Source organism: Ursus arctos, unplaced genomic scaffold (assembly GCF_023065955.2).
Source record: "Ursus arctos isolate Adak ecotype North America unplaced genomic scaffold, UrsArc2.0 scaffold_15, whole genome shotgun sequence".
NCBI classification, from domain to species: Eukaryota; Metazoa; Chordata; class Mammalia; order Carnivora; family Ursidae; genus Ursus; species Ursus arctos.
In genome coordinates this window covers 18,669,360-18,677,792 of record NW_026622819.1, presented here as the reverse complement: position 1 = coordinate 18,677,792, position 8,433 = coordinate 18,669,360, and the positions used below count along the sequence as shown (strand labels likewise).

At 32.9% G+C, this 8,433-nt stretch overlaps 1 pseudogene; it reads left to right on the top strand.

Moving 5' to 3' along the window:
* Positions 1 to 284: 284 nt before the first annotated feature.
* LOC113260717 (nuclear transcription factor Y subunit beta-like) lies at positions 285 to 944 on the top strand (annotated as a pseudogene).
* Positions 945 to 8,433: the final 7,489 nt, after the last annotated feature.

Below are 8,433 nucleotides of genomic sequence, written 5' to 3'. Positions count from 1 at the left end.
AGTAATGATGCTTTTTATTATTTATTTTTATGTATTTTAGTTTAAATGTAGTTTAATGTATTTTAGTTTTATTTATTTTAGTTTAAGTGATTTGTCTTCAAATGATATATCAAATAATTTATTCTTCGTAGTTTTAGACTATTCTTCTCACTACTCCTCAAAAACCAGTGTATTTAAAAAAGTAAGATTTGGGAGCTACACACCAGGACTGGTTCCTTCGCAGCCATTCCGTGTCTGACCAAACAGCTGATTGGAGATGGGAGCCAACCAGAGCTGCATCGGAGATGGCTGGTGACTGTGCTATAACACATGCTTCTCAACCACACATTACTGCGGACTATGTTGGAGGAAGTCAGTATGTTACACTGCCTCATGATGATACTGAGGACAGCTTGAATGATAAAGAAGACAGAAATGGTTCAAAAGAAAGTTTCAGAGAACAAGATATATATCTTCCAATTACAAACGTAGCAAGGGTAATGTAAAATGTCATGCCTCAAATGGGAAAGGCTGCAAAAGATGCAAAGAATGTGTGAGTTCATCAGCTTTATAACATCTGAAGCAAGTGAAAGATGCTGTCAAGAGAAACGGAAGACAATCGATGGAGAAGATATTCTCTTTGCCATGTCTACTTGAGGCTTCCACAGTTATTTAGAACCTCTAAAATTATACCTTCAGAAATTCAGAGAGGCTATGAAAGGAGAGAAAGGGATTGGGGGAACAATCACAGGTACAGATGGATTAATTGAAGAACTTACAGAGGAGGCATTTACCAACCAGTTAACCAGTTACCAGCTGGCTTAATACCTGCAGATGGTCAACCAACAAAATGTATGGTTGATACAACAGCATATCAACAGATTTCTGGTGTTCATCGAATTTGGTTTTCACAATCTAAAGAAGTGGTGCAATGGGGAGTGTTGGAGAAGCAAAAAAGTCTGTAGGATTACAGAACAGAGACATTAGAAAAAAACTGACTAGTGAAAAGATGTCTCTTTATATATTAAATAGCTGGAATGTAGCTTCCCGATGCTTGACTAATTGGGATGTTAATTTATGCTTGAGAAAAATTCGCATGAATGATTTTAAAGAAAACTTTGGATTTTAAATATTAAAATATTTTTGTTTTGTATAAGACTTTGTTGCTCAGTATGACTTCTGTATGCATTGTATATTGCAATTTATTACTCTCAGAGATTTGCAGACAGTTTCATATTTTCACATTGAATCATGTTACTTTTTCAATTCAAGTAAGCTGCTGGTTAATTCATCATGTTTGTTCCCTTAATAAAATATAAGGGTAGAGTTCATTTTGAAAAAAAAATAAGACTTTCCCAAAAATGAAAGTCAAAATGATGAAAATGTAACTGAGCTTTTGAACAGCTGCTCTATGTTCACAAATGAGTCTATATGCTTAGCAATTTCTAATCAATTTCTAATCAACAACGAATCTACTTCTATATCTATAATTTATATGTTTCTATTTGTACAAGATTTTATTCCTCTTATTTTGCTCTCTTTTAACCATCAATGTTGTAATCAAGTACTTCTGTGTGCTTGAGGTAGAAAGGAGGCAATAATATTTGTGGAAATGCTGAGAAGGTGTTCTGATGCAGAGATTTTTGTCATTAACTTTTGTATATTTTTATTTTCTTTGTGTTTATTTGATTGTTTGATTTTCTTTTAGAAAGAGCTGAGTGGTTGAGTTAATTAGCATTGGAACAAAATTTAGAGTCAATTCCCAATAAATGAAATGTATAGTAACAATCAATCACTTGATTTACTTCATATGTACACCAATATTTATGCATAAAAAATCCATGGCTATCTTCGAATCCACTTTTCCAATTCTTTCATATTTACTTCTGCCTTGTTTTCAGATAAACAAAATATCTATCTCAAAGTGTACTTGACATGTAATGATGAAATGCAAACAGTATAGCATAACAAATAATTCATAGCAAAACTTAACTAAGCCCACTACAGATTTTTTTTAAAGAAAGTCTTCTAAAATAATTATCTGAATTCACTAACTACTACATTTCCAGAAAAATAATTCAATATTGAATATTTTCAGAATTCGAGACAAAAAGGAATGCTTTTATTAGTGGCTTTCAAAGAAACTTCGTCTTTTTTTTTAATGACTTTATCTATTTGAGAGAGAGAGCACAGGGAGGGGTAGACAGAGAGGGACAAGCAGATTCCCTGCTGAGACAGGAGCCAAACTTGGGGCTCTGTTCCAGGACCCTGAGATCATAAATTGAGCCAAAACCAAGAACTGGATGCTTAACCAACCAAAATTATTATTAGTTTCTAAAGATTTTATTTATTTATTTGTCAAGGAAAGAGAGAGCACAAGCTGGGGGAAAGGCAGGCAGAGGGAGAAGCAGGCTCCACACTGAGCAAGGAGCCTGACACTGGACTCGATCCCAGGATGCTGGGATCATGACCTGAGCCAAAGGCAGATGCTTAACCAACTGAGCCACCCAAGCACCTGTACCCCAAAATTATTTTTAAACTTAAATTTAGGAGAACAGACGGGGCAGAACTGTAATTGAATTGGAATAAGGAGAAAGTATAGACAACTATGGTGGACTCAAGATATTTGAGGAGAACGGGGAAAGGCAAAGTATAGCTGCTTGAACACAGTTAAATGGTGTATCTGGTGGAGCATATATTTTCCCTGATATTAAAGAAATTGAGTATATTTAACATATATTGGAAGAGCATATTTTAAGAAGACAATGGGCTACACAAAAGAGGAAATAGACAACAGAGCAAGGTAGAATGGTTTGCCGCTATGCCTTTATTAACCAATAAATCATCTTAGCATATTGCTTTCTATAATGTGTTTAATCTATTCTATCTTCACTTAGTCTTTGCACCTATATATTTTGAAAATAATCAAGGCTTGTGGGAAACACTTATGCAAGTTGTAGGCAATAACAAAATTTTCAGGATCAACTATGATTATTTAAGAAACATTATTTATACCATAAAAATAATCATTTGACTGTGACTAGTAGACATTAAAACAAAGTACATGTTTAGGAAAGTCCATTTAAGTTATCTCATTAAAAGCAATACATGAGCAATATTTGAAAATACTTTTTTTAATATTTTGTGATCTACTTTTATTCTCCCAAGTAGCTTTTCTCATAGTTCCATATTCAATTTGGATTTTAAAGGAAAATTAATCTGTATGGTTCTGAATTTTTTACACTTATCTCATCACAATGCTCTGCATGAGCTATTTTCTATCTGTAAATGTTCTAAACCTCTTAAAAGCCCTTTATTCTATGTTGCACAAAACTATTTTATCTACAATTTAAGTCAAGCCTGAAAGGACTCAAATTTATTTGCAAATGAAAAACTTATTGAGTTAGAATGAGTTGGAAACACTTCCTATTAAAGTATAGTTGAATATGTCTGAAAATTGTTATACCAGAAAACAATTTGTGAATTTTAACTTATTCTGAACTTTTCCCCAAATATTTAGAATGATATGATTGTTAACTAGAAATATGTATATTTCTTTGAAAGTACGAGTATTTTCTTTCCTCAGTTCAAACATGGATGTTTCTGTTTTAAAATAATTGGGGTCATTTTTGGCCATGGAATTGACTGCTCCAAATAAAATAACATTCATTAGTTCACAGACTCAATACAATTGCATTTTACTTTATTTATGATTGCCACATATCACACTACCTACTACCACTTATATATGCCCTTCAGAAATATTCTTCTCAAGTTCCATGCCATCTACTGCTGTCATTGTTTTAGAACTTATCATAGGCAATGTTAAGTTGTTAATTCTACATTTTACACATTTGTTTTCTTCCAAATATAAGTTAACTCAGTACAGATTTATTCTTTACTTCTTTGTGTCCCACAAATGATAAAGACCATAGTTTGTGACTAGAATTTTTACAATAACTATCTCACTAACTTCCTATGTTCTATTTCTAGCTAAATATTGAACTTGAGATCCAAGTATGACAGTTTTAATTACCTGTGATCTATTAGTTATTAGTGATTCTTATCTGAGCAAAGTTTTTCTTTATCCTGAGATATAGTATGAACTTGAGTGAAAAGGGGGATTGATCCAACAATACTATATTTGCATAAACAACTGTGGACACTTGTAGTAAAGAATTTCAATTTGGCTCAAGGAACATGAACAAAGTTTTAAACATAAATATTTTACATCATTGCTTCATGCCTCTCACTCATTTTCTTCCCAGTCCTCAATGATTCAAAATGTGCAAGATGGTATGTGGGTTGCAGTTACACACACATACACACACACAAATAGTAGTGAAAAGAAATTTTCTAGAATTTCATTGGCTTCATTAGTTCAAAGTATCAGCAATAGTATCAGCAATAGCTTCAATAGAAATGGGATAAAAACTTTCATATAGGTATAAATTCTGTTGCTATTAGTCAATAGCTAATTATAGACACATGTCAAAGGCAGCAAGGATATCAGTCAGCTCATATCAGTGTCATTTACTTGCAAAGGCAAGAAGATTAAGTATTACTGGTTTAGGGAGAAATATCAGTACTGTCTAAATCAAACATTAAAAAACTCAGTGTGGATTCCATAATTTATTTGCAGCAATGTTGGTTTCAGCAACACAGCTGCTGCTTTGGGTAACTGTGGTGACAGAAAATGCCACCACATAATGATACATATGGATAAAGTGGCTGATACCATAAAATATCTAAAAGAACCATCTTTCAGAGGAAAACGTAATATCCTCTATTTCATAATGACTTGAAAGAGGATGGAACTTTCAAAGAGTGAGAAAAGAACTTCAAAATGTTTGTGATTCTTTCCAGGCTCTATTTTTATCTTGAAACTGTTGAAGACTAGGAAATATAGAATCATTTTAGTTCTGTTCAGGAAGCATTAAGGGGAAAAAAGCCACAATTTACTAACACTCTTCTGGGTGTAAGAGACATGGAGATTGAGTAGATTTATTCCCTGCTCCTCCAGTGGGATTGACACATATGTAAAGAGATTTTTTAATATATTGTTGCATATATTATAATAGAATTACAAATGTTTCTACTCTTTGTGAAACTGATACATATCTGAGCTTTTAAACATGAAGAAACGGTACAAAAGCCAAGAAGACTATCTAATCAAAGAGTGAAAATGATAACAGCTGACATTAATTTAGAGCTTTCTTGTAGTTGAAGCTCTTCTAAGCACTTTACATGGATCATTCATTAAATCCTCAAAACAACTCTATGAGGGGATCCTATTATTACACCAGTTGTACAAATAAGGAAAAAGAGGCTTAAAATAATCATATAACTTGCACAACATTACAAAGCTAATGGCAGAAGTGATGGAATGAAAACCCAGGGGGCCTGACCCCAGAGCCAACACTCAGCATTTTTTCCTAACCAGGTCCTGGAGAACAAAGTAAATTTGCCTTACAGGTATTCAGATTATTTCAGGCAGTCATTTAAACATGTTTTAAAGTAGGGATGACACAGTAAGATAGATACTTCACATCTTATAGTTTTGTGCTGGGAAATTTTGAGATGACTTAGGACTAAAGGCTGGGACATCTTTTAGAGATAATTGTGTATGAAATATGTCAGAGTCTGATTTATGATAGTTAGAGCAGTGAATAGAAAAGGGAGTGGATTTGAGATCTGGGAATTAAAATTTCCAAGAGTCGATGTTTTATCAGATGCAGAAAGTAGGTAAAGGATGAAAGATGATTGTGTCGATGATGTTAAATTTAACTGAGAGAGGAAATGCAAGCATAATAAGTCTGGAGTGTGATTTGAAAGATGGGACAGAAGAAGATGCTTTGAGTACGTTGAGATTGAAATGTCAAGTGAACATTTATAGGATGTGCACAAAAAACAGTTCAATGTTTAAGTCTGAAGCAGAGGGAGATAAAAGAGTTTGTGAGTTAGATTTCAATCCCCTTTAATTTAACGAATATTACTGAACAAGTAGTATATTCTGTCAAAGTAAGATAGATAGATGGAAAGACTGGTAGGAAATCACCCCTGTTTTCAAGGATCTAAACATCTATGAAGATTCATCAGTTATGTAGGTGGAACATGAATTACATTACCCTAAGATAACATCAGATGGGAAGGAGAAATGGGCCAAGCACAGAATGAAGCGCAAACAATAAAGAGATTGATTAAAATAGTAAAATGATTACAAGGAAGACCTAGAAAATATAATGTCTGGATGTAATGGTAGTGGAATTTCAATAAACTCAACAGTGACCTGCACTGCACAATGTCAATATGCAGCATGTTTTTTAATACTTCTCTCTTGGTTATTCCTCCTTAGCAATACTTATCTGCAATCTTAGAATTACTCTATTTATTCAACAATGCACTCTAAATATGCACCCAAAATAGCACTGTTCCTCCAGCTCCTTCAGCTGGTTTTATTTGTATTCTGTTGCTTACAATGGAAAGAAAGAAGACAAATGTAGCCAACACCAAATCCTAGCTTATGGAAAGAGAATGACTCCAAACTACAGCAATTGTCAAAAATCACATCAAGAAATGCAATCATATCTCAGTTGTGGTTTAGTTTCTTAGTGTCAAAATGATTTAGAAAAAAAAACCATATATGTGAGGCAATATTTTGTACAGAAATGTAATCTTCTTGAGTAAAATGGTTTCTATCTAATTGCAACTTTTATATTTACTGTAGGCCTTTTAAGCAAGAAAAATTACAGGATATATGAACAGACAGAAAATACATATTTTAAGTCTTTTTTCACATATGGAATTATCAGATATTTTTAGAGCTGAAACCTGAAAAGAATGTGAGGTAATAAAAAGTGAACAAAATTCAAATACCAAGACACATATAGCCCACAAATACGTCACTTATAATCTATTACTGAGAAAAATTTCAACAATATGTTATTTGGCATTTGTTAAATGTGGGAAAAGATAAAGACTTACTGTATAGCTTAACTTTTTCCAACATGGTAAAATGATGGATATTTTCTGATACACATTCTGTTACTTAAACAAAAGTAAAGGGACTGAAATACATTGTAAGGAACGCAAGGTAATCTGGTTCCTTATGTTCAATCGTGCATCTTTCCTAAGGATTTATATTGAATTTGGGGTGAAAAATGTATCAGAGGCAAGAAATAAACATGAACAAAAATTTGTTCTCCACAAAAACATCTACTAGTTTTTTAACTGGCTGAAACTTGATCTTATAAAACAAGCTAATTTCTCTTTAAGCTCATTTCCTAATAGTGTATAACAGTATTATTTTTTTTTGCGATTAGTGATAGTACTTATTCACAAGTAACATAAAATAGATGATAAAATTTCAATTATGAAGTGCAGCTTCCCAGAATGGGTTCTGGAACATGCTCTATAGCTCCCTTGTATATTTGCAATAGTAAAGAAACTGACAATTTCAAACAGGTTAACTGATACACAGAACAATTAGTGTCACAATATTTACTCTCTAGAATGCAGTTTAGAGCACTGAAGCAAGTTCTTTCTCACCTTCTCCAGAATTAAGCCAGTGGGCAGCCAACCTTGGTCTTGAAAGAGCCACATGCTTAAGCTCACACAATTTCAGTGCGGTTTCTCAGATGTCTCCTCAAAAGTCACTTTACTTTAGTTATGGTTATACCAAGCTTCTTGTCTGGCTTTTCTGCCCTCGATAAGTTATATACAACAACTTAGAAAGTGTCAGGGAAGGAGTCATGAGACTCAGGCTCATGGATGATACCAAGAAGTGACAACTGGTCAACTAGTAGCCAGGGAGGAAACATAAGGACTACATAAAACAAGTCCAAATACTCAGAAATCCAAATGGGGATAAATAGTCCTGTTAACCTCAATAGCCTTTGGGAGAATTACTACTTTAGAGTAGTAAAATAATGTTGATAATATGACCATGAATTTTTAAGAACAAATAAAATTTGCTTTAGTATATTCTTTCTAATATGCAGGCCAAAGTTAAATATATTTTACCAAGTTTTTTATTCAAAATATTTAAATAACATAAGTAATCTGAATACTTCACTTATATAGAATATGTTTTTCCTCTATTAATTTAGGATAAATGAAGTAGTGTCGTCCAATGGTTACTCAACTCATTTTAGTTTTGATGAAAATTCAGATACTAATTTTCATGTGTTTTACATAGTTCCTTTTTTTCTACTTCTCTATTTCAAGAGGAGAGTTCCTTTACAACAAAGGTATTATCTTCTGGTTCTTATTTTTTTAGCTTTGACCTTACACAATTCATTTAAGAAAGACTCTCAAATTCCTAGCACTATTAATTATATATTTTATAATATTTAAAATGAAATATTTTGGAAAAAATGTATGCAACTATGCTTTTCTGATTGCTTTTAACTGCAAGAAAAGAGAATCTTGAAATGTGTGGTCCTCACGGGAAGT